The sequence below is a fragment of the Euleptes europaea genome, chromosome 10 (assembly GCF_029931775.1).
Source record: "Euleptes europaea isolate rEulEur1 chromosome 10, rEulEur1.hap1, whole genome shotgun sequence".
In the NCBI taxonomy this organism is placed as follows: domain Eukaryota; kingdom Metazoa; phylum Chordata; class Lepidosauria; order Squamata; family Sphaerodactylidae; genus Euleptes; species Euleptes europaea.
Window position 1 is genome coordinate 80196989 of NC_079321.1, and position 27570 is coordinate 80224558.

The following is a 27570-nucleotide window of genomic DNA, read 5'->3' on the forward strand; positions in this document are numbered from 1 at the left end:
ATACAGACTATCCATGTCCAGCGGGTAGATGTTCAGAGTGGTGAATAAATGCAGATTAAAATAAAATTGAAGACAGAAAGTCACAACCGAAGACTAATAGCCCATTCCTGAGACCACAGGCAGGCCGCTGCGGCTGGTCGAGGCACAGCAATGGTGGCACCGGTGGGCCTCCTAAGGGGCTTCGCGGCGGTTTGCGCCTTCATGAAAAAGGCAAAAGTTGCAAAAGAAACGAGAGGCCGAAGAGTGGGACGGCGGGGCAGGCACTCCGTGGCGGAGGAACGCCGTGGCGCAGCCTTAGGCCAGCCAAGGCCGGCCAAGTTCGCAGGGCCACTTCCGGGGGAGGGATCTCGCTGTGGGGAGGCGGGCCACGGAATGGGGATGGGCAGGGTGGCCCGTAGGAGGGGAGGGGCTGCCTCAAGGGAAGGAAGGCAGGGTGAAGGGCGGGGGTTTTAAGGGAGGCGGGCCGAGCAGGGCGGGAACAGGGCGGGAGACCTCCTGGAGGGGCCGGGAGAAGGGCAACGGCAGGTGCTGGCTGCCTCGGAAAGGACTGCCGCGCACTTGCCAACACCACCTTCATGGCCTCCTGCACACACCCCATGTGTGCAACCATGAGTATACTGTCGGCCGGGACTGACACCCAGCTGAGTGGGAGGAGGTGGAAGTGGTCTCCTTGCAGTGCCCTGGAGTTTGTACTGCTGTCAGGGGACAGTAAGGCCATGGTCACGTTCTGGAATTGGGGTGGAGGGCTCAGAATGGGCTGGCAATGTGTCCAGGAGGCAGCAAGCTCTATGACCCACCGCATATATCGACCCGTTAGAGGCTTTGAGAGAGCAACGCTCGCATGCCTCCTCATTGGTCTGCCCCATGGTCCCGGGACCAATGAAGGGATGTACTAAAATGACTGACAGGCTCGCCCATTAGAAACAATGGGAGAGGCTGCACAACCCGTTTGAAATAATAGGAACCTGGATTGCCCATAGACTTGCATTGGCTACATTGAAAGACATTACAGCACAAAAAGAGTTGCAAAGAAAATGTTGAATGGATTTTCCAGCAAGGTCTCTAAACCCAGATACAATACTCTGGGACTGGACTGACAACCCCCCAAGTGGATTGACAGCCCCTGGGACTAGAACAAGTGTCCCAGGGCTGGAATGACAGCCCCCCAAGTGTCCCAGGGCTGGATTGACAGCCCCCAAGTGGATTGACAGCCCCTGGAACTAGCAGAAGTGTTTTAGGACTGGATTGATAAGTGTGCCAGGTCTTGATTGACAGCCCCCCAAGTAGATTGGGGGGCTGTCAATCCAGCCCTGGAACAGTTGTGCTAGTCCCAGGGGCTGTCAATCCACGGGAGGAGGGCTGTCAGTTCGGTCCCAGAGTACTGTATCTGAGTTTAGAGACTTTGCTGGAAAATCCATTCCACATTTTCTTTGCAACTTTTTTTGTGTTGTGATGTATTTCAATGTAGCTACTGAAAGTCTATGGACAAGCCAGGCTCCTGTTATTTCTAATGGGCTGCGCAGCCTCTCTAGTTGTTTCTAATGGGCTAGCCTGCCATTCATTTTAGTACATCTCCCAATTAAAGCGCACTCGTGTGCATTAGACTGGCCCTGCATACCAGCCCCGACCCTTTCTGAGTCCATGCCCTGGCCAATGGCCCGTCACTACCGCTCCCTCGCCTCATGACTTTTGGGAGGGCACCATTGGGGATGGCCTGGAGAGGTGGGCTCCCCTCCCGGCCTCTGACCAGGGGGCTGGGACCTCTGAGTGGTGGGGAGCCTGTCAACGTCCGCATGAGTGGCTCATTAGCAGCCTGACGCTTTTACTCTTTCCATTTCTTTCTCCAAAAAATCCTGCGTCCACACAACCCGCAAACGAAGCCCCCCCAAAAGATGCATGAGTGATGATTCTGAGGCAGACCACCACCTCATTGTGCCCTGCAGAGATAGCCCAGCCAGACTCCCTCCTTCCACCCTTCCATCCCTTCACGATCCCTTCCCCACACGGTCACATGGATGGGCGAGGTGTAAAAAATGCCATTATTGAAACAGGGCATGTTAAGGGAGGGTGGGTGGGGGCGGAAACAGCAGCGAGTGGTGAGGGCAGACCAGGTTTCCAACAAGGTGTTGGTGGGGGCCAGGGGAACACAGAGGCGGCAAGGTGGTGGGAGCCGATGCCATAGCTTCCTCGGGGGGGGCTCCTTCTCTCCTTGTGTCCATGGGTGTGTGTTAGAGTGACAGCGACCAGTAGGCTGCCGTGGAAACCTGAAACGAGAAAGAAGGGCCTGGGGATCAATGGGCAGCCAATCCCTGGGCGGCATGACAGCTGCCCAGGGGTCTCACTTCAGCAGCATGGGGGTGATCCCGGCCCATAGCTGTGGCACACGTTGACAGACTCGTCTGAATGTGTCCCATGGAGGATGGAGCTCAGCTGAGGGTAATGGTGGCGCGAGTGGCAGGTGACTGGCTGGGCTGCAAACATCTGCGCTGAGGGATAGGCAGAGCAGCATGGAGGCAGCAGCCTCTCATAAACAGCATTGGCATCTGTAAAAAAAAAACAGAGGGGTGAGAGCCTCCCCCGAGACAGCCCCCCCCCGCAAAGCCTGTCTCTTGAGTGAGGGCAGGTGTGCACCTTGACAAGAGAAACGCCTCAAGTGGAGGGGGAAAGTATGGCGGTAGACTTCAGAGGTGTTCCCCACCAGAACCCCCCCTAGGGCTGTCAATTTGGTTCGGCCCGAAATGAAAAACAGCTGAATTTCCCCTGATTTGGCGGTTTTTAGTTCAGGACGAACCGAACTCAAAAATGGCAGGAAACCGGGGGAGCCGAATTCAGCGAGTTCGGGAGTTCACGAATAAATTCAGCCAATTCGGGGCGTCAGTAAGCAGCATAACCGTCAGTAAGCAGCATTCTCCTCCCCCGGCCAATCGGTGGGCTCCACCCCTTTCCCCTCCCCCTTTTCCATTTCTGTGGCTGCAGGGGCGCTTTTTGGGGGGTGCATCCCCCAAACCTTCGAGATATCTTCAGACAAGCCTTCTTAAGAAACCCCCCAAGTTTTGTAAAGATGGGTTCAGTGGGGGCAGAAATATGGGCTCCCCTCTTTTCTCTTTCCGTGGCTGCAGGGGGTGCATTGTTGGGGGTGCAGCCCCCAAACATTCAGCATAGCTTCAGATGAGCCTTCGTAAGAGACCCCCCAAGTTTTGTAAACATTGGGTCAGGGGGTCCTGAGATATGGGCTTTCCCCTTTTCCGTATTGGAATGAATGGATCACCCGATACTGTATGCATCTCCAGGGCGGCAAAACCTTCCGTGCTTAAATGGAATCATATTGGATTACCCAGTCCTCCCAGCCCCTCCTGATGGAACAGAAGACAGCCACAGTAAGACCCCTTTGGGGGCTTTAATCTATAATTTTTCTCCTGTGTGTGTGTGGGAGGGGAGCAGTTTCTGTGGGTGGGGGGGAAGCCAAAGGGGGCTTTCGCCCATTCTGCCTGGGGTGTGTGTGCCCCCTCGAGTCTCTCCCTGGTTTGAGGGGGGGCTTCAGTTGTGTGTCCTCAGGTTTTCCCTCATTCATAAGATCGGTTAGGTCTATTTTGATGCTTGCTCAAAACTGGTTTTCAAATGGTTACTTAAAGAATGCATTTTCCTGGTCCCGGGTCCGATGCAAAAGGAGAAATTCTACCCCCTCCTGCTCATTATGCATAGCTAGCTGCCTCTGTCCCTGGTTTGCAAACTCCCAGGTGTCAGGTGTTGCTTTGCATGGTTGCAAAGCTGTTGCTTTGCAGTTGTGGGTGTTGCTTTGCAGTTGTGTTGCTTTGCAGTGTTGCTTTGCAGTTCTGTTGCTTTGCAAACTTCTTAGCACCAGCCCTGCCCTTGCTCTCAGCTGTTTGTCGGGGCTGGGAGCTTTGTGCATGGGCGGCAAGCTCTGTTCAGAGATGCACATTAAGGGGGGGACCCCTTTCAGGGCCCATATCTCAGCCCCCCCTGACCCAATCTTTACAAAACTTGGGTCCTTTGAAGCTCCGCTGAAAGTTTGGGACCTCTACCCCCAAAAATGTCCCCCCTGGAGCCGCAGAAAGGCACGGTTGTGTTTTTAATGGCTTTATTTGGCCGAATTTTTTCCCCGAACTTTGAATTCGTGCCGAATTGCATGGACCCGAAGCGGGGGAGTTCGGACTTTGGCATATCCCGAATCCAGACGGGCTGAATTCGGCCGAATCCAAACTATACCGAATTTGTTTTTTTCAACAGCCCTACCCCCCCCCGGAGGGCAGTTTGGGCAAGAGCCAAGTTTGGGCAAGAGAGCCGAGTTCGAGCGAGAGCCATGCACAGTCCCCACAGAGAGGGGAGTTTGAGCGTGAAAACCGCAAAGTCCCTACCCCCTGGCACAGACTGGCAGCATGCCGACCCATGCGAGGCTTACCTGTCAAGTGAACGCCGGCCACGAAGTGCGGCTTTTAAGGGGAGTTTGCCGTTCTGAGGCCCCTCCTCCTGTGGGGTGCCGCCACTTCCTGCCCTTGCCCCATTGGCCGGTCTCTAGTCGGCTTCCAGAGGCACCAGGCGGAGAGGGGCAGTGCTTGGCTGTGGCAGCGAGATGGGGGTCCAGAGCATTGGCATGGCGGTCTATGAACTATGCCAGGTCAAGACCTGGTGTAACTTTTCGTTGGCAAAAAGGGGCGTTCCCAGGTTGAATGGCCTTAGGAGGCCGACTAGCCATGGGAACGCCCCCGGAAATGCCCCCATGGCATTTCCCCATGGCGCTCAGGCACTGGCGCGGCCCTTGTATGGGTGCGGGTACGCCGCTCCCCGCCGTTGACTACCCCCGCCGCCGTAACTGGCTGCACGCTGACACCCAGGTCATTTGCGCCCACGTAAGTGCAGTTTATGAGGAAAGGCTGAAGGAGCTGGGTATGTTTAGCCTGAAGAGGAGAAGACTGACAGGGGAACATAACCATGTTCAAGTATTTGAGGGGCTGTCATGTAGAGGATGGTGCTGAGTTGTTTTCTGTTGCCCAAGAAGGCCGGACCGGAACCAATGGGTTGAAATTAAATCAAAAGAGTTTCCATCTAGACATTAGGAAGAATTTTCTAACAGTTAGAATGGCTCCTCAGTGGAACAGGCTTCCTCAGGAGGTGGTGAGCTCTTCTTCCCTGGAGGTTTTTAAGAGGAGGTTAGATGGCCATCTGTCAACAATGCTGATTCTGTGACCTTAGGCAGATGAAGAGAGGGAAGGCACCTTGGCCATCTTCTGGTCACTAGGGGTGGTGGGGTAGTTGTGAATTTCCTGCATTGTGCAGGGTGTTGGACTTGATGACCCTGGCGGTCCCTTCCACCATGATTCTATGATTCCTTAAGTGGTAGAGAAAGTCGGCATAAAAAAACCAACTCTTCTTCTAGTTTCCCTGGAACAAAGGGCTGCTTTGAAGTGGGGGGGGGCTGTGGCATTATACCATATACTATGGTCCCTCCCCTTCCAAAATCCCACCCTCCCCAGGCTCCACCTCGCAAATCTCCAGGAATTTCCCACCCGGGAGTTGGCTACCCTATCTCCTTCCCACTCAACAGCCAACCTACCTTTATCTGCCCCTCTGTCTTAAGCTTTCCATTCCCCCCCCCACCCGCAGTCTCTATTTTAGAAAACTGCAGGCTTTCTTCGCAGTGGGGACCAAATCAGCTTACATTAGTCTCCTCCTTTTTATCCACACAACAATATGTGACTGAAAGTATGTGACTGGTCCAAAATCACCTAGTGAGCTTCTGCAGCAAGATGGGGATTTGAACATGTATCACCCAGACCCTAAAGTTCTAAAGTTCTAACTGCATCACTGCACTGGCTTTCATAGGATGACTGCTGTTGAACAGTAGCAAGCAGCCAGGCCTAGGTGAGTCATAGACATCAGTTGGCATCAAGTCACCCAGAGGATGCTGCCAGGTTTAGGGTTGCCAGTCACCCGGTGGGACCTGGAGATCGCCAAGATTTACAACTGAACTCCAGATGACAGAGATCTGGCCCTTGGAAAAAATGGCTGTTTTCGAGGAGGGCCTCTATGGCATTATATTTGGCTGAGGTCTCTCCCCTCCTCAAACCCCACCCTTACCAGACTCCACCTCAAAATCTCCAGGCATTTCCAAAACTGGAGCTGGCAACCCTAGCCAGGCTTGGCTCCAATGAGTCCTCCTCAAAGGCTATAATTGGCCTGGAAAAAGCCCTGCCCCTCCCCGTGCCTTTTACTTTTTTATATATATTTTTAATTCTTATAATGTAAAACAAAACAAACAAATACAATAATAACAAAAAAATAAAAAATACAAAGAAAATACAAAAGAGTATCAATTATAATTATACAAAGTTATAAAGTTCAACAAAGCCAAAATACCCTTTTGACCCTCCACCCACCTTAAAAAGTGACCTTTCACCTGACTTCCGCAGAAGTGTCTAAACAGTTTTAAAAGTTGTTAATAATAATAATATAAAAGTAAATAAACTTGTTTCTATAACTCACTAACTAAAATAGTAACATCCATTTTTGCCAGTTTGTCCCAATATGTGATGGCCTTTGCCCAAGTTTTTTTGAATTCTTCCATATCTTTTCCATGTAGGAATTCTGTTAATTTGGCCATCCTCATATACATCCATAGTTTCCCTCTCCAGTCACGAATTGAAGGTTTATTCACTTGCTTCCAAACTTTAGCTATTACAATTCTTGCAGCCGCAAAACTATATTGACAAATGACCCTATCATTACTACCCATTTTTTCTTGTGGGATTCCCAATAAACAAAATGCAGGTTTTCTTTTTACTTTCATATTAATCAAATTATTAGTTTCTATAACCTTTCCCCAAAAACTTAATTTTTTTACATCTCCTCCATTCATGCATAAATGTTACTCTTTCCTTTCCACATTTCCAGCATAAGCCCATATCTCCTTTTTTCATTTTGGATATCATCACGGGAGTTATATACCATCTGTAAAACGTTTTATATACGTTTTCTCTAATTTCATTGGTTATTGTAAATTTAAATTCTTTCTTCCATAAATTTCCCCATGTTTCCAAATCAATATTGTATCCTAATTCCTTCATCCATTTCACCATTACTGGTTTAATTCTTTTTTGTTCTAAATTTATTTCAATTAATAATCTATATATCCTTCCTATCAATCCTTTATTTCCTTTTAATAGTATCTCTTCAAATTTGGATTTATTTTTATTAAATCCAACCTGAATATCTTTATTAAATAAATCTTTTAATTTATAATACAAAAACCAGTCCTTGATATTAAGTTCTTCTCTACTTCTTAAAGCCCATTCTCCTTCCTTACATTCGATAATTTCTCTATATACATCCATTTCTAAATTTAAACATATCCCTCTCTTCATAAATGCTTCTACTGGATTAATCCATCCCAGAGTCTTATTTTCCAAAATCCTTTTATATTTTTTCCAAATTTGAAGTAAACTAAATCTAATAATATGGATATTAAAATCTTTATTTACCTTCTCCTTATCATACCATAAGTATGCATGCTATCCAAAACGTAGGTTAAAACCTTCTAATTCCAATAATTTGGGATTCTCTAACAAAATCCAGGTCCTTAACCAAACAAAACATGATGCTTCATAGTACATTCTTAAATCTGGTAGCCCCAAACCTCCTGTTTCTTTTAATTCAATTAAATTATTGCATGCTATTCTGTGTCTGTCCTTACCCCATAAAAATTTTAATATATCTTTTTTCCAAATTTTAAATATTTTAGCCCCTTTCATAATTGGTAAATTTTGAAATAAAAAGAGCATTTTGGGCAATACCATCATTTTAATTACCGAAATTCTACCCCATAATGATAGAGGTATTTTCCCCCAAATTTTTAAATCTGTAGTTATTTGCTGCCATAACTTAATATAATTATTTTTAAATAAATTAAGATTGTTAACCAAATACCCAAATATTTTATTTTATGTTCAATAGAAAAGCCTGACCATTTTGATAGTTCTTGCTGCTGCGAGAGTGTCATATTCTTAACCAATATTTTAGTTTTAGTTTTATTTATTTTAAAACCTGCAAGCTTTCCATAAACCTCAATCGTTTTGTTCCAATTATCAATTTGACTAATAGGATTAGTTAAAAAACAGACTAAGTCATCAGCATAAACTTTGACCTTAAAATGATTTCTCCCAATTTGACAACCTATCATATCTGTTATTTCTAATCTTCTTCAATAAAACTTCTAACGTTAAGATAAACAATAAAGGTGAGAGAGGACAACCTTGTCTTGTACCTTTTTGAATTTCAAATTGTGTTGTCAAACTACCATTAATCAACAATCTAGCCGTTTGATAAGTGTAAATATTTCCAATAGCTGGCTGAAATTTTTTCCCCAAATCCATATAGTCTAATATTTTTTTCATAAATTTCAATTTACATTATCAAACACTTTTTCTGCATCTAAAAATATCATTGCTATAGGTGTAGTAACTGATTCTGCATATTCTAAAAGATCCAATACTATTCTCACATTTTGACTAATCAATCTACCTGGCAGGAATCCAGCTTGATTCTCATATATAACCTGATTCAGTACTGTTTTCAATCTATTTGCTAGGATAGCTACAAAAAGTTTATAAGCATTGTTCAGTAGAGAAATTGGTCTATAATTTTTGACCTCCAATAAATCCGAGTTTGGTTTTGGTATTAATACTATATTTGCTTGTTTCCAGGTATGCGGGATAGATCCGTTCTGCAAGCCCCCTGCCTTTTACTGACAGAACCAAGCCTAGAATCTGTGGTTGCCTAGCAACAGCCACTGAGGGAATCCACTACTTAAAGCTACAGGCGCTCCTTTTTATTGTTTTCACATTTTAAAAGCACCCCAATGTATATATATATATTCATTTTTCTGCAGACCTCAGGCATTGTTCAGGATGATAGAAAGATCTGTCTTGTCCATTCATAGTTTTAGTCACCAGATTTAAGTATCCAAAGACTTGGCTGACTTCACTATTAGAATATAAGATTGCACAACACTCCACTGTTCAGTTTCCAAAGCATCTTTTGAAGAGTTATTAGAAATGATTAATAGAATGCAAGAGGTGAAGTAAATGGTATTATTCTAACACTACATAAATATGATTTCCTTCCCAAATTTAACATTAAAATGCTTGATTTCCTTTAACGTTAAACATGTCATTTTATTAAATATAACTGGTGTGATTAATTTAAGGTCATTTCAGGGGAATTAAATTCTGGACCCACCAGACATTTATAATGGGAAAGGGGGGGGAAAGGACCACAGAAAGCAAAGTAGACTGTAAAGGTGAAAAAATATAGAAAAACACTGAGCTGTGTTTCCCTTTGAGTTTGAACAGAATGTGACAGGGACAAGAGCCAACCAAGAATTTTCAGTTTTCTGTCTTGATGGAAAATAGTTTTAATACAGATGGCAGCTTAGAATACAATCTCCCAGAGATGTATTTGGCACAGTTTCTGTATTTTATAGCTAATAAATCCAGCTTTCATGAGGAAGTTCTTATAAGTTGTATTTGCCAGCTTTTCAGAAATACTGAATTCATTAATTATGTACACTTTTACCATCTGCTAAACAAGGTAAGTTCTGGCCAGAATTTGGCAATGTATCTGCAGACAAAGGTTTAAAATGAGCCATTTCAACCATAAAAATTGCTGCCCTATATAAGGAGAGATAGCGATCTAAACAAACAGCTTATTACTGTCAAGTCATGATTTGTTGTTTCATTGTTTCACTAAGTTTACCTATAACACTGGGACTTGAGAGGTTAGCTTTTTCACTGGTGTATGGCTGCTTGGTACAGGGGTATACCAGGTGACCACAAAATGCCTTGTGAGCAAACACAATGCATTAGTAGAAGGCAAAGGTTTTGCTTTGCTTATTGCAAATATCTGAGCTGCAGTATAGCTCAGCAGGTCTTTTTCTAACACAAATTATTTCCAAAGTTTATGATGGGTGGCCTTAAATCAGGAGCTAAAACAGCAAGACAGAGTAATGTGGGCACTTACTGGTAGTGAAATGATGGACTTTCAAGTTAGGGCTGTGCACTAGAAAAAAAATCTGGATTTCAGGGAGGGTGTAATTTATCAGTATTGTGCATTATTTGGGTCTCTAATATTCAGTGTTCAGTATTTGGGGTTCCCCCCCTAGAATCCTAAAATTAATCAGGTCTGTTATTCCCTATGAAGATTCTTTCCCAGGGGTGGGCATGACTATTTTTCAAGAAATTACACCAAAATTGCAGTAAACACCCCCTAAATTTCAAGTGAATTAGACAAAGGGGTCCAATTCTATGGGCCCCTGAACAAGATGCCCCCAGCCATACTCCATTGTTTCCTATGAAGGAAAAAAATCCATGCTTTCTCCAGGGCAAAGAACAGCCAAACACCCTAGAGCAAGCAACCTTTGTCCCCAAAGCCTCCCAACAGGATACAAACAGAACCAACAGGCCCAACAGAACAAACATCGAATCATAGAATCCCAGCAGAACCACAGGCTAGTGTAGCAAACCCAACACATCTAGTTTCAAACCAGAGAAATCACACCAAACCAACTGAAGCAACGGGAAGGGACATTATTTTCAGCCAAATAGAACCAATGCCTTTAAAAAAAAATCTTTCAAGAAGAAAAACAACAACAAAAAACAGGACGGACAGAGGGTGTCAGCTGCTTGTGGCCATCCCTCTTCTCCTCCTCCAACTGGGCCTGCTTGCCTCCCTCCTTCGTGCACCATGTCTGGGAAAGCGAATGCAGGCAGGTTGTGGAGAGGCGAGGTGGCGGGACCAGCCCTGCCTTGCAGCTGCCTCGCTCGGGGTTGGCCAGCAGCCATGGTGCACTCACCTGTCTTCTGGTGGCAGAGTGGTGGTGTCCCCTCTCTGACCGCTGCCCGGGGCAGCTGCCCCCCTTCACCCCCTAGATCCAGCCCTTTGTTACTCCAAAAGTAGTCATGGGTTTTTGAGACCTACACATCCTTTTCATGACTGTTCAGATCTTACAATGCCTGAGACTGTGCAAAAAACTCCATATTTGATATTGAAGCTGAGAGAGTAAGATCAGGCTACAGGCAAGTGGAAAGCTGACTCGCAGGAAGCAGCCAGGTCCCCTGGGGTCCTGGACTCTCACATGACATTGGTTCTAATCTTTAGTTTCCTGAGGAGTAATAAGACTTCCAGCCAAAATTAACAACCAAGGTTTACAGAACAATAATGAACCTTCAAGGACCATCCAGGAATCTGACTTACAATGCAGATTTCTCTGAAAATATAATGAGAAGCAAAGTCAGGGTCGTCACCCACCTCTTGGCCTTTGTTAACATTAATTAGGCCTGCCACTCAGGAAATCTAATAATCCCACCTTCCTGACTGCCTCATGTAGTACTCATTAGCTCCATCTCCTTCCCAATGATCCTTGACCTGGATGGCCCAGGATAGCCCAATCTCATCAGATCTTGGCTGCTAAGCAGGGTTAGCCCTGGCTGTTTGGATTTAAGACCACCAAGGAAATCCCCAACCTAATTTTTCACTTGCAGAGATACTACTTTTATCCTGTTTTTCCTGAGCATTTATTATTTGAGCCAAATTCTATAGGTGGCATTTGTGAATCCTTTATGCTTTTCCTTCTGTAAATTTTATATGTTCAATAAAGAGTGCTGTCTTCCTTACTGTCCATTATTCCTAAATCCCTGCCTTAGGCATTTTTGTGCCCATTCCAGCAGAGACAAAAGATCCCTTAACTGGGGAATCTGGAGGTGCATTTGGGAAAGAGTATTCACATATACCCTCAACCCTTTCAGACTCCTGCATAATGTCTCTAAATATAGTTCTCCCTCATAAACTATCATTAATTTTATTACTTTAGCTGTCATGGCGTCCTCAACAGTATTTTGGGGATTTTAACTGAGCTGAACTGCTGAGAATTCTTGGTTAGAGATGACTACCCTCCCCCCAATTAGAGATGCCACTGTGTTGATTATGTTTGGCAGGTAAACAGTCGACAGCTGCTATTAGTTCGCTATAATAAAAAGCATATCAAAAAGATGGGTTATGTTAGCACATCTTTTCGTGCTCGTCGCGTTTGCTCATCTCAGTTTTTCGGCATACCACCTCCATGTGGCTTGCCTGCCTATACCTATTTTTTGACAATTTCTTATCTCTCTAGAGCCTTCTATCTAGCTAGATTAAACGCTAACCTTTCTATGGTTTTGCAAGGTAGGTTTTTGAACCTACCATATTCGGAAAGGACTTGTCCATGCTCTTCCAGTTCCATTGATTCACTAGCTCGTGTGCTCTTGGCATATGCCGTTTCTATGAGGCTCTTAGATTACGATATGTATCTCCTCTTTTAATAGATAAATCAAATGCCTCTGTGTCTGATATAATGCCTTTTTTATTAAGTGATAGGGATCCTAAGGCTACACTGGCAGTGACAAAATTTATCACAGTCCTTATATCCCCTGAACAATAGATTTAAAACTATGCTGCTTAAGATCAATGGATCAAAGAGCTTCTAAGGGATAAAGGAAAGATTTCCCTCCCCTTGCAGGCCCCTACAGGAACAGCATTCAGGGGCATTAGGGTTATAATGGGACAGGAGTATGGAGGCTTAACTGACAGAAATCACTTCCACCAGTGGGTATGACTGCCAGATCCTATCTCTTTGTTCTTGCCACATGGGCCTAGTCTTCAAAAACTCACTATTGCATATCTAATGGCTGTTAGTATGTAGCTGTAGTATTTCTAGAATCATAGAGTTGGAAGGGACCACCAGGGTCATCCTGTCCAACTTCCTGTCCAATGCAGGAAACTCACAACTACCTCCCCCACACACACCCAGTGACCCCTAGAAGATGGCTAAGATGCCCTCCCTCCCATGAACTGCCCAAGATCATAGAATCAGCATTGCTGACAAATGGCCATCTAGCCTCTGCTTAAAAACTTCCAGAGAAGGACCACTTACCACCTCTGTTCCACTGAGGAACTGCTCTGACTGTTTGAAAATTCTTCCTAATGTCAAGACGGAAACTCTTTTGATTTAATGTCAACCTGTTGGTTCTGGTTCGACTTTCTGGGCAACAGAAAACAACTCGGCACCATCCTCCATATGACAGCCCTTCAAGTACTTGAAGATGGTTATCATATCCTCTCTCAGTCTTCTCCTCTTCAGGCTAAACATACCCAGCTCCTTCAACCTTTCGTCATATGATTTGGTCTCCAGACCCCTCAACATCTTTGTTGCCCTTCTCTGGACATGTTACAGCTAATTGTTGTATGAATAGTCTATTTATATGTATAAGGGAGGCTTTGAGTGCTTTTGAGAGTCTCTGGAAGCCTTTGCAAGGCTTCAGGGGCCTTTGCAAGTGACTCTTGATGGATTCCAGAGACTCACAAAGGCTTTCAAAAGCTCCCTTGTGAAGGCTTTGCGAAGCCCAGGACACCCGCACTTTGCAGCCAGGAGCCCCCACACCAGCCTAGCAGCTGTTCTTTGGCTGTTGGGGCCCAGGTGAGCTCGACTGCAGCAGCCCAGAGATGGCTGAAATGTGGCTCTGGAGAGCTGCTAAGTCATATCTTCCTTCCCTTTTTTTCTTAAAAATGGTCATAGTAGGAGAAAGAGCCCATTCCTTGAAAACTGAAATGTTTTTTGAAGTTCTGGGAATTACTTTCATCACTCCTGTGATGGATTCCGTGTTTGTTTTTTATTCAGATATCCCCTTGGCCAAGGATTGAGGGCAGGATAAAAATATAAATAAATAAATATCCAAGCTGAACTGAAATGGCTAATTTGGGGGATATTTTCTGCTTGGCTACATCCGGATACACACCCCTAGTGTTGTCTCTGATTCAGAGGGCTTCTGTTCTTCCTGTCCATAGTTTGAAGAATGCACAAGAATCACTTCATACAGAGTAGCATTTAAGAAGAGCTCAAATTTCCTGTGCAGCCAAGTGAGAGCGCTGCTGATTTAGCTAGCCTAAGCCAGAGGACATAAGCCATCCAGCCAGAAGGCTGAGCCAGAAAAAGATGCTTTTGCACTCGACACTATAATAACAAAAATTGGCTAATGATTAGAGTTATGCGGAAAAAAATTCAGTACATTTCGAGTTTGGGTTTATTGGGCCCAATTTTTTCAGTAAACCCAGAATAAGCCAAATTCCCACACCGGTAAAAAGGTATTTCGGCTTATTTTTACTGAAAAATTCGGGTCCATTATAGTCTATAGCATTTTTTCAAAGCTCCTGTGGGGGTATTTTTGGAGGTAGAGTCCCCAAATTTGCAGTGTGGCTGCAAGAGACTCTCCTTAGACAGTCACCAAAGTTTGGTGAACTTAGGGACAGGGGGTCCAATTTTATGGGCCCACAAAGGGGTTGATCCCATCCTCCAGGCAGCCGATCTGCCCATCAATTTTCACATTCAGAAGTTCAGCATTGCCGAGGACTGGCAGAATGAGCCAATTGGCAGGCTGGCACCTCAAAGTCTGGGGGCTGCCTTCGTATCTGGGGTGCATAGTAGGATGTCCATGCAAATTAGATTCCAAACTGAGGGAAAAGGCTTAAATGCAAGAGAAATAAGGCATGGAAAACATTTCTTTTGGTGGAAAATTACATCCTGTGAACAGTCCTTTATTCTGGTAATCAAAAATCTGATTTCAAGAGATGGTCATAGTGTGGGGGAACAAAGCCTCTACTCAGGGTGACCTTCAGTTTCAGAGCAGGTTTTCGGGGGGGGGGGATTAAATTGGAGCCAGCTGAAGTCATGATTAAGGCAGTTCTTGTGAAGGAGATTGCTCATCCACGTGGGTTAGCAGTCTTCTTCAGAAGCCTGGTAAGTAGCTGTAGAAGTGGTCATTTTTTAGTTGGAGGGCATATTCCTCCAGACAGGACTGGGTGAACCCCGTCTTTTAAACTGTCAGTTGGTCAGACCAAGTTGGCTCCGATTACATGACCCTGACTTCTAAAGGGCCCCAACTAGGGGGTCCTAACAAAACCACTTAAAAAAATGATAGAAAAATGGGAGAAAGCACATAGCTGTGCCTCTGAGCAAAGGCGAATAGCCAAACCCGAAAAAGCCAAATATCTATTTGGCTTTTTCAGGAATCACCTATTCCTGAAAACCTGAATAGACCTAAACCCTAAACACGAATATTGCCGAAACGATTAATTTTCGGTTTATTTTCGGTTTGGGAATGTGGATTTGCACAACCCTACTTTTAATGTGCTGCCAGTATTGGCTGTAGAAGGAACATGCCCCATTAACATATTTGCTTCTTCTACAGTACAAAAGCCTTAATTTGGAATATTGGTTAGAACTATTGCTCTGAGTCCTTATGTATTGTGAAACTGCAGTGCCAGAGTACGGAAGGCTGGATGTAAAACATGAACTGCAAAGCAAAATGCTGCCCTCTTGTGGTGATATTTGTACAACTGCCCTGTAATAAATGCCAGAGGGAGAAGATTCATGTGTTTGTTTTGGGTTAGGGATGAAGTTGAAGCTGAACCAAATGTATCCAATGAGTAATAGTTTGCTTATCGTTCAGAACTGAAACTCAAGGATGGAGCCTTGGAGCTCCAAGGTGGAGCCTGAAACCACTGGACAATCAAATGCCTTCGGCCCTTATATAATACTGTGGCTCCTTTAAGCCACAGGATAAGGAAGGAAAACCTATGGAAACTAAAAATATGTAAGAAAAGTGGGATGATTTAAACATATCTACCAGGTCGCTGTTATCTACATACTTGTTCACTTTCTCAAAGAATTCCAAAAGGTGAGGCAGGATTTCCCCTCAGCAGGTCTTTTCCCTCAATGTCCCTAATAATTCTGTCTTTGACCTTTGATTGCCCGGGACAGACCTGGCCTGTAATTCCTAGAGAGGACCCTGGCATCACTTCTGACATCACCGTTGCAGGCAGCCCCCTCCCCCCCCCCAAGATTCCTGCTGGTTGCCAGGCTGGGACTGGGCATCCCCTGTCCCTTGATCCGTTCCTGGTCAGAGTTCAATTATTCAATTGTTCAATTATGTGTGCCCATGAAATGAATAGATGTTCAAGTTTCAACAACAGAAAATCAACATATTTTTGATTGTATTGTTATTATCTTGGGACAAGAGGTTTCCTTTTACTCTTTTTGTTTTATAGTGCCAAACAGTGTGCTTTTTTTTCTTTGCTGAATACTTAGGGAGCAATGTTCCTTTGTAACACAAGAGGGCATCATATCCTTTAACTTTATTTTGAAAACTAGTGTAGAAGAAACAATGATTTCCTCTACATTAATGTCACACTGGGCCAGCATTTGCAAGCATGTATGGCAGATAAAAGAAGACTTTTTATTGCTGAGAATGGGACTCTTGCATGATTAATTGAATGGTATATAATAACGAAGTATAAAGATTATTATTTCTTTACATACATGCATGGAATCTGCAATTGTGTTGTTTTTATTTATTTTTTATGTTAAAAGCTTGGAAAGGCTGGTGTGTCATGATGTATATAATTAATAATAATAATAAATGTATTTATATCCCATTGGCTGGTATGTCACCATATATCTATTTAATCATCATTTTTCAGCACCCTCAGAGTGGCTTGACAGTTAATGAAAACCTGAAAACCACAGGCTGTATCTTTTTTAAAAGGTAAAAAAAAATCTGAAATCACATAAACCAACACAGACGCAGCAGTTAAGCAGCGGCAGCCTCAAATCCAAGATCAACCTTACAATAAACCCATTCTAAGCTAACTTCATAGCTTGTTTTAAAACCATTTCTAAAAACCAGGAGGAAAGGTACCACTTGTGCCTCTTGGGGAGGGGCGTTCTCTAATCTTGATACCACCACCAAAAGGCCCCCATTATATGTTGCTACCTTCCATATCTCCAAGGTCAGTGGATCACAAAGTAAAGTCTTACTTGGAAAGGCTGGATCTACAGTAAGGTGAGGTGAGGCAGATTTTGGGTGACAGCAGCCTCCACCCTTACTGGCAGCCCACCTCACAACCCAGGAGTCACATCAGAAAATGTTCTTTTCTTCCTTGTTTCCAAGCTGTATAGAAAGTCACACATGTCCAGTATGGCCTCCTGCATGCTCATGACAATAAGGAGGCTTTGGCCCCCTAGGCTGTGTGGTGGGAGAAGAGTGTGGTGGCAAAGCTTGAAAGCCGTGGGTGGCAACCTCAGGTGGGCACTCCACATTGAGCCACCACTGCCCCTAAATTACCTTAGCATCCATGTAGGCTTATGCTGAACCAAGTAGTCCTTTCAGTATCCTGTCTCCAAAAAAGGCTAGGGATTTACAGTGACTTCAGTAGACTTGGCATAACTCTGCATGATTGCACTATTAAAGATCAAAACCTGCACTTTGAATTGGGCCCAGAAATAAACCAATACAATTGGATCAGTTGTGGGATAATATGATCCCAGAAGTTAGCCTCAGACAATAATTGGGTAGCTGCATTTTGGACCAATTGAAATTTTCCAGAGCTTTTCAAAGACCAGTTTCCCAGAGCTTTTCAGTATGTTACAGTAGACTGATTTCCACAACATACCTGTGACCAAGTCTGACCTCTACTGAAAGGATCACAGCTGGTATGCCAGCATAACTGATACAATTAATTCATTGCCTCTGATGCCATCTGGCCATCCATGAGGAAAGGTGAATCCAAGAGTACCCACAAGCTGAAAGCCTGAATTTTCCAGGAGAGGAGAACCCCTGCCAAAACAAATGGAATCTCAGAACCCTGGACTGGCTGAAATTCATCTGCATCTTGTCTAGATTAAGCTTCAGTTTGTACATCCTTGTCCAGTCCACCATTGTGTGTGTAAAGTGCTGTCAAGTCGCAGCCGACCTATGGCGACCCCTTTTTGGGGTTTTCATGGCAAGAGACTAACAGAGGTGGTTTGCCAGTGCCTTCCTCTGCACAGCAACCCTGGTATTCCTGGGTGGTCTCCCATCCAAATACTAACCAGGGCCGACCCTGCTTAGCTTCTGAGATCTGACAAGATCAGGCTAGCCTGGGCCATCCAGGTCAGGGCAGTCCACCATTAGTGTTAAGAAATTTAAAAATACTTTACCCAACAGTTAAGGTGATTGTATTCTAGAGTTCTGTGATAGGTGGTTTGTTTGATGTGTGCAGGGCTTATGATGGATCTGTTCTGTGGCCTAGGCACTTTCCTAGGGTATCTGTAATTCCAGGCTGGTAGATCATCCCTGTTTTCAAACTGTTCTTTGGTGGGAAGGACTGTCGGGAATAACAGGTCTGGTCATTTTGTCTATGTGTGATTCTTCTCCAACCCAGTTTAAAATTTCTTGCCTGGAAAGTCTACAGTGACTCCTTGTAGGCTAAAATAGTAGATGAGGCCAAACAGAAGGAATGTTTTAAAGGCCAATGAGTGGGGTTTCATTCAGTGATCCCTTGACTGAAAAAAGCAGAATAAATAATACAAAATATAGTGACTTGTTCATTTGGGTTTTTATTGTACTTTTCTCCTCAATGGGGACTCAAAGAGGCTTCCAATATATATATATATATATTTGAAACTATGGAAAACAAAGAAAAAACAAAAGTAAACAAGACATCTTGGGCTGATGTCCACCAAGTCAATCTAACTAATCAAGGCCACAGCTAACAGCCATGGGCCAAGAGCCCTTTGACTCTTGCCCTTTGGTCTGCAGGCCTGGCCCCACACAGGCTATAAATACCTGCAGCAGGAGAGAGAAAAACAATTACCCTTGTTATTTCTAGCCGACAGCGATCTTCCCACAATTCCTCCTCCTGCTGACAGTTATGCAAATGTGCAAGATTTACATAACCAGGTTGTGGAATTCACCTTTTTGATGTAGAAATTAGATTATTTACAAAAAAATCTTATTTTTTTTTAATTGAGTATATACTGCCCTGGAAGGATCCACTGCATATGGCATAGCCTGATCTCTTCAGATCTTGAAAGCTAAGCAGGGTCAATACTTGGAAGGGAGACCACCAAGGAAGACTCTGTAGAGGACGGCAATGGCAAACCACTTTTGATCAATCATTTGCCTTGAAAACCACTTGCTGAGGTACCCATAAGCTGGCTGTGATTTGAGAGCACTTTACATACACAAATACAGCCCTGGTTATTTTATCTCTTGGTGTGCTATAATTCACACCCACTGCCTGTCTGATGGGTTTACCCACCAAAAAACCAGATGGAAGTGAAGTCATCAACACAGTTCAAAAGGATGTGAGTCATTACGGCCAGCCTGTTCAACTGTCCGCTTAACAAATTGCTATTACCTTGTGAATGGCTAATATAGCTTTGTGTTCCGGATGCCGACTCCTGGCAGGGAAATTCATGGAGATTTGGGGGGTAGAGTCTGTGGAGGGCAGGGTTTGGGGAGGGGAGAGATCTCAACAGGGTGTAATGCTATAGAGTCCACCCTCCAAAGCAGCCATTTTCTCCATGGGAACTGATCACTGTACTTTGGAGAGATCAGTTGTAGTGGGAGATCTCCAGGCCCCAACTGGGGATTGGCAACCCTTCTTTGCATTCATTATGTTCTTCTGAGGTAATGGTGACAGTTATCGCTTTCAGCATGGAAAATCAGATGGGGTATAGTTCTTTTGAAGTGTGGCTGGGGTTAGTTCTATCTTGTGGAGGGTCAATTGATGTACTTTGATTTCTTATCCAGGTTCTGTCTAGAAAGATAGACAGTCAAATTAGCTGGTAAGCATGAAAGAATAGGCATAGTTAGTTCATTTTGCCATTTATTCTAGCTTTATTTATTTATTTACTTCATTTATACCTTGCCTTTCTCTCCAGTGGGGGATCCAAAGCAGCTTACATCATTCTCTCCTCCTCCATTCTATCCTCACAACCCTGAGAATGTGCAGAGGCTGGCCCAAGGTCACCCAGCAAGCTTCCATGGCACAGTGGGGATTTGAACCTGGGTCTCCCAGATCCTAGTCCAGTACTCTGACCACTATAAAACAATCAGAACAAAAACCCCACTTTAATTCTTTATGTTTTTTTCAGCATATGAAAGCTACAGTTTGGATGGCCTCTTACATTAAAGCTACACATTTAACCAAATTTCATTATATAGCCCTTTCTTGACTGGACTACTTTGGATTGTGTTTGTGTGGGGGGGGGGGGGTGGGGGGAGGCAATGCTGAAAATGAGTCTGTCTGGAAGAGATAGTTTTGGGGCGAAAACGCACGGTCGCTTTAGCCTCCTTTATTCCCTCTTTCAGCCAGGATTCAGCCAGGATCGAACGCCTGCGTTTTGCTGAATGTGCGTTCGATCCTGGCTGAATCCTGGCTGAAACAGGGAATAAAGGAGGCTAAAGCGTCCGTGCGTTTCCGCCCTTGATGTTGGACATGTGTGACGGATACAAGGTTAAATGCTGAGACTTGGTAACTGACAGCCAATGCCAGCAAGCAGTGGGCAGAGCCTGGAAAGCTGAGAGGTTTCTTTTTGGAGGGAGAGAAGAGATCTTGAGCAGTTAGCTCTTCGGAAGCAGATAGCTCTGAGCTCCTGGACTGTGTGGCGGGGTGGAGAGACTCTGAGGACACTTGTTCAAATCCTACCTAGCTTGTTTAGAACCAACCCTGAGCAGTGACAAGGGGAAGACGGTGGCCGTGTGAGATGAGAGCCCCTTTCTGCAGTCCCTTGGCGGGAGGGGGCTTCTGAAACAGGGAGACTCCTGACTCAGGGTTGTTTTGGGGAAGAGAGGTTTGTTTCCACGGGAGGTGGGAAAGGTTGCGGATGGACCTCCACTCACTGGTGTGTGCTGGGCTAGTCTGAGTCCACGCCAAGCATTTTGAGTCTGTGAATAGAATAACATCTAAGTATAATACTGAGTATCCTGAAGTAACTGAACTGAGAACTAAGAACTGGGCCTGAAACCATCTAAGATTTTGAACCGCCTGTAACCATTTAAGCTTTGTGCCTCTCTTGAAGAATAACCAACAATCTTTCAACCTTTTTGTAAATAATAAACATCATTTTTATTCATCCTTTTAAATTCTAAGCCTTTCTATTTCTGCTGGGTGAAAGGAAAGGGAAACTCCCCTCACTCAAGAAAGGGTGACAGACTGTGGCGTAGAAAGAGTATTAAATCCTCCTCTCAGCCGCTGGCAACAGGGAGAAATTTGTGAGGGTCCAAAAAGGTGGGGAAACCAGAACAGAATCTCCTTCCTCCCCTTCCTCACAACATGGTTTCACTTAGCAGCGTTTCCTCCCTGGGAGAGATGGTCCAGTGCAGAAAAAGTGGGGCTCCTGAACACCAAGTCCTTTCCAACACATGCAGTTCCATTAATACTGCATGGTTGTATTACGGCACAGCTACACTTTGTCATGTTGGCAAGGAGGAGTCAACCAGGGTAGCATATTTCCTATAGCCCCTCCCTCTAGAAATGTTGTTTACTTAATGGAAATAAACTCTTGGCAAATGGCAGCAAACAGAAGGGTAGTAAATAAGTAAAAAAGAAACTGCTCTAGCAGAACTGGGGCAATAGCAGTGAAGGAAACCATGCAATCTAATTGGCTTCAGCTGCCAGAGGAACAGCGGGGCCAATGCCAGATGTGTTGGAGCAGGAGCTTGAAAAGTTGTGTAAAGCTAGAAAGTGTATGTGTTTAGGAACAAAAACTAAACAATTTAGAAGTGATCATAACCTACCTTCCTATATAGGCTGCTACAAGGGTTGGGTTCTGTTTGGGGTTTCTAGAGAACCTCATCACTTCTGAATTTGGCCTTGAAACACTAATGTTCAATGCAGCAAAACCTTCTGTGCCTGCATCACTTGGATGTTAGCAAAAGACAAGTGGCTGCACTGATTCAGGCTTCAGCAATTTCCAAGTCTTTGGTATCAACTGAATCCCATGATGACTCTTATCAGAATCAAGAGGGACCATTCAGATGATGAACTGAGTTTGATGATGAAGTGATGGGGGAGGGGAGTCTTCTACCCAGATTCAAATGGTCTACTAAGATCTGTGGATTTATAGAGGTTAGGTGATCATATGAAGGAAAAGAGGGGGATCACCTAGCATTGTTAGAACTACATTCCACTGGGATCCATTTGCACTAGACCCTGAGTGTTCTTCAAGCTTTATGTTTCCATAAACACCCATGTTCAGGAGGCAACTAAAAGTTTTAGTTCTGGAAAACAAATAAGTTAGAGTTGCCAGGTCCCTCTTTGCCCCCAGCGGGAGGTTTTTGGGGTGGAGCCTGAGGAAGACGAGGTTTGCGGAGGGACTTCAATGCCATAGAGTCCAGTTGCCAAAGCGGCCATTTTCTCCAAGGGAACTGATGGCTGGAGATCTGTTGGTTGGAGATCAGTTGTACTGCAGGGTATCTCCAGCTAGTACCTGGAGGTTGGCAACCCTAAAAGGAATAGTGAAGACCATTATTGTGGAACAGCATGATTGCTTTGCACACTAAATACATACTTTATTGAATGGAAGTGGGGGGAAAATGTTAATCTGTATTTCAGGACCTCAATGTCTAACATAGAGACATATATTTTGGGGAAGTGGCCACTGCTCCTTTCTACCCCTTGGAGTAATTCCTACCTGCTTCTCTGCTTCAGGTGTGCATCATTAGCTCTCCCCAGGAACAGAAACAACCTGGCCCTGGCCCTGACTGAACCCAGCAACCTATTAATTTTGTCTAGAAGCCACATCCCAGATTGGTTGCTAGGCATGGCCTGGCAACCAGAAGGAGACCAGATGGGAATGCGTGGGGAACATCAGCAATGGCATGACGTCACTTCCAAGAAAACCTGTAAGCGATATCACACCTCTCTAGGAATCAACAGAAATTCTATGGTTTTATCATAGATTTGTTGGCAATTCCTTCAGAAGACTTCTGAATTTTCCAGGAAATGACAACATGCTGTCACTGAAGGTGGTTTTTAAAAAAAATCTCTTGCCAGCTGCTGGAGTGCTGGTGGGCAAGGCATGCAGGGGGCAGGAGATGTCCTGCCCCAGCAGACCCATGGCAACCCTAGTCCCAGACTTCAGGCTGCTTAATCAGCAATGAAGTAGTATAATGCGCCTGGGCTATGCTGGTGATGGAACAAAAGACAGGAGAAAACCAGGTGCTTTAGTGCATCTTAGGCTTTTGTGTTTTCTGTCCTGCCATAAGGAGGACCTTTGTGCCCATTTTCCCAGGGGAATTGTCTCAAGATGAACTGCATTAACCAATGACAAACTGTATGTGCCTAATCATGTGAAATGTTTTGACTACCAAAGCTGTCCATAGCAGTTTATTAAAAGACAAATAAAATATTATAAGTTTACGTAAAGATCAGGAATGCTTTGGCTGATAACTTCCTACCAAGCATCTGTTTCCTATTTTTTAAACATTTTACAACATTGGTTAGCCAATTTTATATTAATAGTTGATCTTAACGGGATCAAAACATTGCAGTTTCTTACCAAAGGATAGCAAGTTTCTCTCTCTTTCTAACAATGCGTCCTAAGGCTGCAACCAGCATAATCTCTGCACCAACATCTGGTTTTTCAGAAAATTAAAAATGATAAACATTGCCAAGATGTCGTCCACCTGGCCCTCCAATATTGACCATCTGCATAATTTGTGCTTTCCTTTTAAAACAATAACAGAGACTTAATTCGGACTTCTTATGCCTTGAAATTTTTTCTTTCTTGTAAAGTCCAAGGCAAGCTGGAAGTAGAATGTCAGTACATATTTGTTGTGTCTAAGAAGGATTCCTTAATAATGGGGAGACACTGAAATTCTTTGCTTCGCTAGCAAATGGCAAATACCAGTATTGTGAGATAGATGTTGAAGTGAATGGGGATGGTAAGGAATCTTATCCTAGCTACCATTAAGTGGTAATGTGTTATGTGTGTTAAGTGCCATCAAGTCGCTTCTGACTCATGGCGACCCTACATGACAATAGTACTCTTTTAAAAGTGAAATGAATAGAATCATAGAGTTGGAAGGGACCACCAGGGTCATCCTGTCCAACCCCCTGCACAATGCAAGAAATTCCAAACTACCTTCCCCCCACACCCCCAGTGACCCCTACTCCATGCCCAGAAGATGGCCAAGATGCCCTCCCTCTCATGAGGGCCAAGATGCCCTCCCTCTCATGAACTGCCTACAGTCATAGAATCAGCATTGCTGACAGATGGCCATCTAGCCTCTGCTTAAAAACTTCCAGGGAAGGAGCGCTTACCACCTCTCGAGGAAGTCTGTTCCACTGAGGAACTGCTCTGTTAGAAAATTCTTCCTGATGTCTAGACGGAAACTCTTTTGATTTAATTTCAACCCGTTGGTTCTGGTCCGACCTTCTGGGGCAACAGAAAACAACTCTGTTTTTAATATTTATAATTTGATTAACGCCTTTTAAATATAATTTTAGCTTTTTTGTAATTTATAGTGATAATTCCATATATAAGGTGTTTTTCCCCTTTCTTTCAACCTTTTTGGTTTCCCAGGAAAACTCTATCGTGTAGTCCACATTGGTGCAGAAAAGTCATTAGTAAAATCATAATACTCTGACTCATTTTAACAAACTTATGCTAATATTTACCAAGTGCAAAATATTTTTTAATGACAAACGTGAAAACGTATTCACGTGAAAACGTGAATACATGTTTCACTCCCTCTGCAAATCCCTAGGACAAATGTAGAAATCCAAATTTGACATTAGAAATAAAAGTGTGATTTTCAGAATTTAAAGACCGTAATATATGCAATAAGAGCCCCATGATACAGAGTGGTAAGCTGCAGTACTGCAGTCCAAGCTCTGCTCACAACCTGAGTTCGATCCCAACGGAAGTTGGCTCAAGATTCACTCAGCCTTCCATCCTTCCAAGGTCGGCAAAATGAGTACCCAGCATGCTGGGGGTAAAGGGAAGATGACTGAGGAAGGCACTGGCAAACCACCCCATAAACAAACTCTGCCTAATAAACGTCGGGATGTGATGTCACCCCATGGGTCAGGAATGACCTGGTGCTTGCACAGGGGACCTTTACCTTTAATTTATGCAATATATGGCATGCCCTAACCTGGAAAGGACTAGGCTAGCCTGATTTCATCAGATCTCAGAAGCTAAGCAGGATCAGCCCTGGTTTGTATTTCAATGCTAACCTCTATTAGGGCAGCCTCTAAGCAACACCAGAGTTGTGACACGGAGGCAGGCAATGGCAAACCACCTCTGACCATCTCTTGCCTTGAAAACCCTACAGGGCCTCCAAAAGTCAACTGTGACATCACGGCACAAATATATATGCACACACACGTGTGTGGCATGTATTTCACAAAATTTAATGAAGAACACCATTTATTAAATGTATCATGTTACTAGCAATGATCACATTGTCACTATTAAGTATTTAATACTGTCAAGCAGGAGACCTGCAAGGACTTGCTGGAGGTATCTCATTTTCCCATCCCCCACTATTTCCTTGTGTTTCATAGATTACAGCAAAGCTTTTGACTGTGTGGATCATGAAAAGCTATGGCTGGTTTTAAAGGAAATGGGTGTGCCACTACATCTGATCGTTTTGATGCGCAACCTGTACTCTGGACAAAAGGCCACAGTTAGAACAGAATATGGAGAAACGGAATGGTTTCCAATTGGCAAAGGTGTCAGACAAGGATGTATTTTATCTCCCTATCTCTTCAATCTATATACATATAATTAGGAAAGCTGGATTAGATTTAGATGAAGGTGGAATGAAAATTGGAGGGAGGAACATTAATAATTTGAAATATGCCAATGACACTACATTATTGGCAGAAAATAGTGAAGATTTGAAACGACTGCTGCTGAAAGTTAAAAGAGAAAGTGCCAAAGCAGGACTACAGCTGAACATCAAGAAAACTAAAGTAATGACTACAGGAGAATTATACAACTTTAAGGTTGACAATGAGGAAATTGAAATTGTTGAAGACATTCTATTTCTTGGCTCCACCATCAACCAAAAGGGAGACTGCAGTCAAGAAATCAGAAGGAGATTGAGACTGGGAAGGGCAGCCATGAAGGAGCTAGAAAAGATTTTGAAGTGTTAGGATGTGTCACTGGCCACCAAGACTAGATTAAATCATGCAATCGTATTTCCTATAACTATGTATGGGTGTGAAAGCTGGACAGTGAAGAAAGTTGATAGGAAGAAAATAGATTCCTTTGAAATGTGGTGATGGAGGAGAGTGTTACGGATACCGTGGCCTGCCAAAAAAAGCCAAATTAGTGGGTTATAGATCAAATCAAGCCTGAACTGACCCTAGAAGCTAAAATGACTAAACTGAGGCTATCGTATTTTGGTCACATCATGAGTCGACAAGAGTCACTGGAAAAGACAGTCATGCTAGGAAAAGTTGAGGGCAGCAGGAAAAGAGGAAGACCCAACAAGAGATGGACTGACAATAAAGGAAGCCAAAGCCCTCAATTTGCAAGATCTGAGCAAGGCTGTCAAAGAGAGGACATTTTGGAGGACTTTCATTCATAGGGTCGCCATGAGTCGGAAACGACTTGACGGCACTTCACACACACATACATACACACACACACACACACAGACACACACAATTTCCTCTTTCCCTTCTATGAAACCCCCTCTAGCCTTGGTTCTTGTAGGTTGTCCGGGCTGTGTAACCGTGGTCTTGGTATTTTCTTTCCTGACGTTTCACCCACAGCTATGGCAGGCATCTTCAGAGGAGTAACAATGAAGGACAGTGTCTCTCAGTGACAAGTGTGTAGGAAGAGTAATATATAGTCAGAAGGGGGTTGGGTTTGAGCTGAGTCATTGTCTTGCAAAGCATTAAAGGTAATGTGCAAATCATTATCCTGTAAGTATCAAGATAATGTGCAAATGAGGGTGTGGTATGATCATGTGGAACCATTGTATCCTGAAGTGATCTGTTAACATGTGGAATCCAATCAATCAATCAATAAACCTTTAATGGCATATCCAATATTACAAAGAGGAAAAAACAGTATAAATACAACTATCAGCTAAAAAAGCTAAAACAAACATAAAATCACAACACAGAGTTTCCCAAATTTTTCATTGTTAACACATCGACTAAGAAATTGGCCACCGCCACAGTGATCTCTACTGTTGTATCGTTCAATAAAATTTGGCATTTCATTTTATTAGGAAGATAATATTTAGAATGTATCCAAGTATTTAACCATTTCTTCCTAGCGGATACGTATAATGAGCAATCTAGCAATATGTGCTCGATTGAGTCCAAAGAGTTGGAGCCACATTCACATTTCCGTTCACGTTTAGGAATATTTTGAAACCTTCCATATAACAACTTCGATGGGAAGGCATTTACTCGCGCAAGAGAAAAAACTCTGCGATGGCTAGGACTATCAAGATTGTATAGATAATGGGGGATACATCCCGCAACATTCTTAAGTTTTAGTATAGCTGATGAACAGACAGGGGGTTGAGACGGCTGTATTTTTTGAAGTTCAATATCTAAAAGCCTCTGTTTAATCGTCTTAAAAATATAAACTTCCGAGGAGAAAGTTAACTCCTCCAGGGATCTTATTTTAGATCGAATTTTATGATCCCAAGAGGTATTATAAATTTCCTT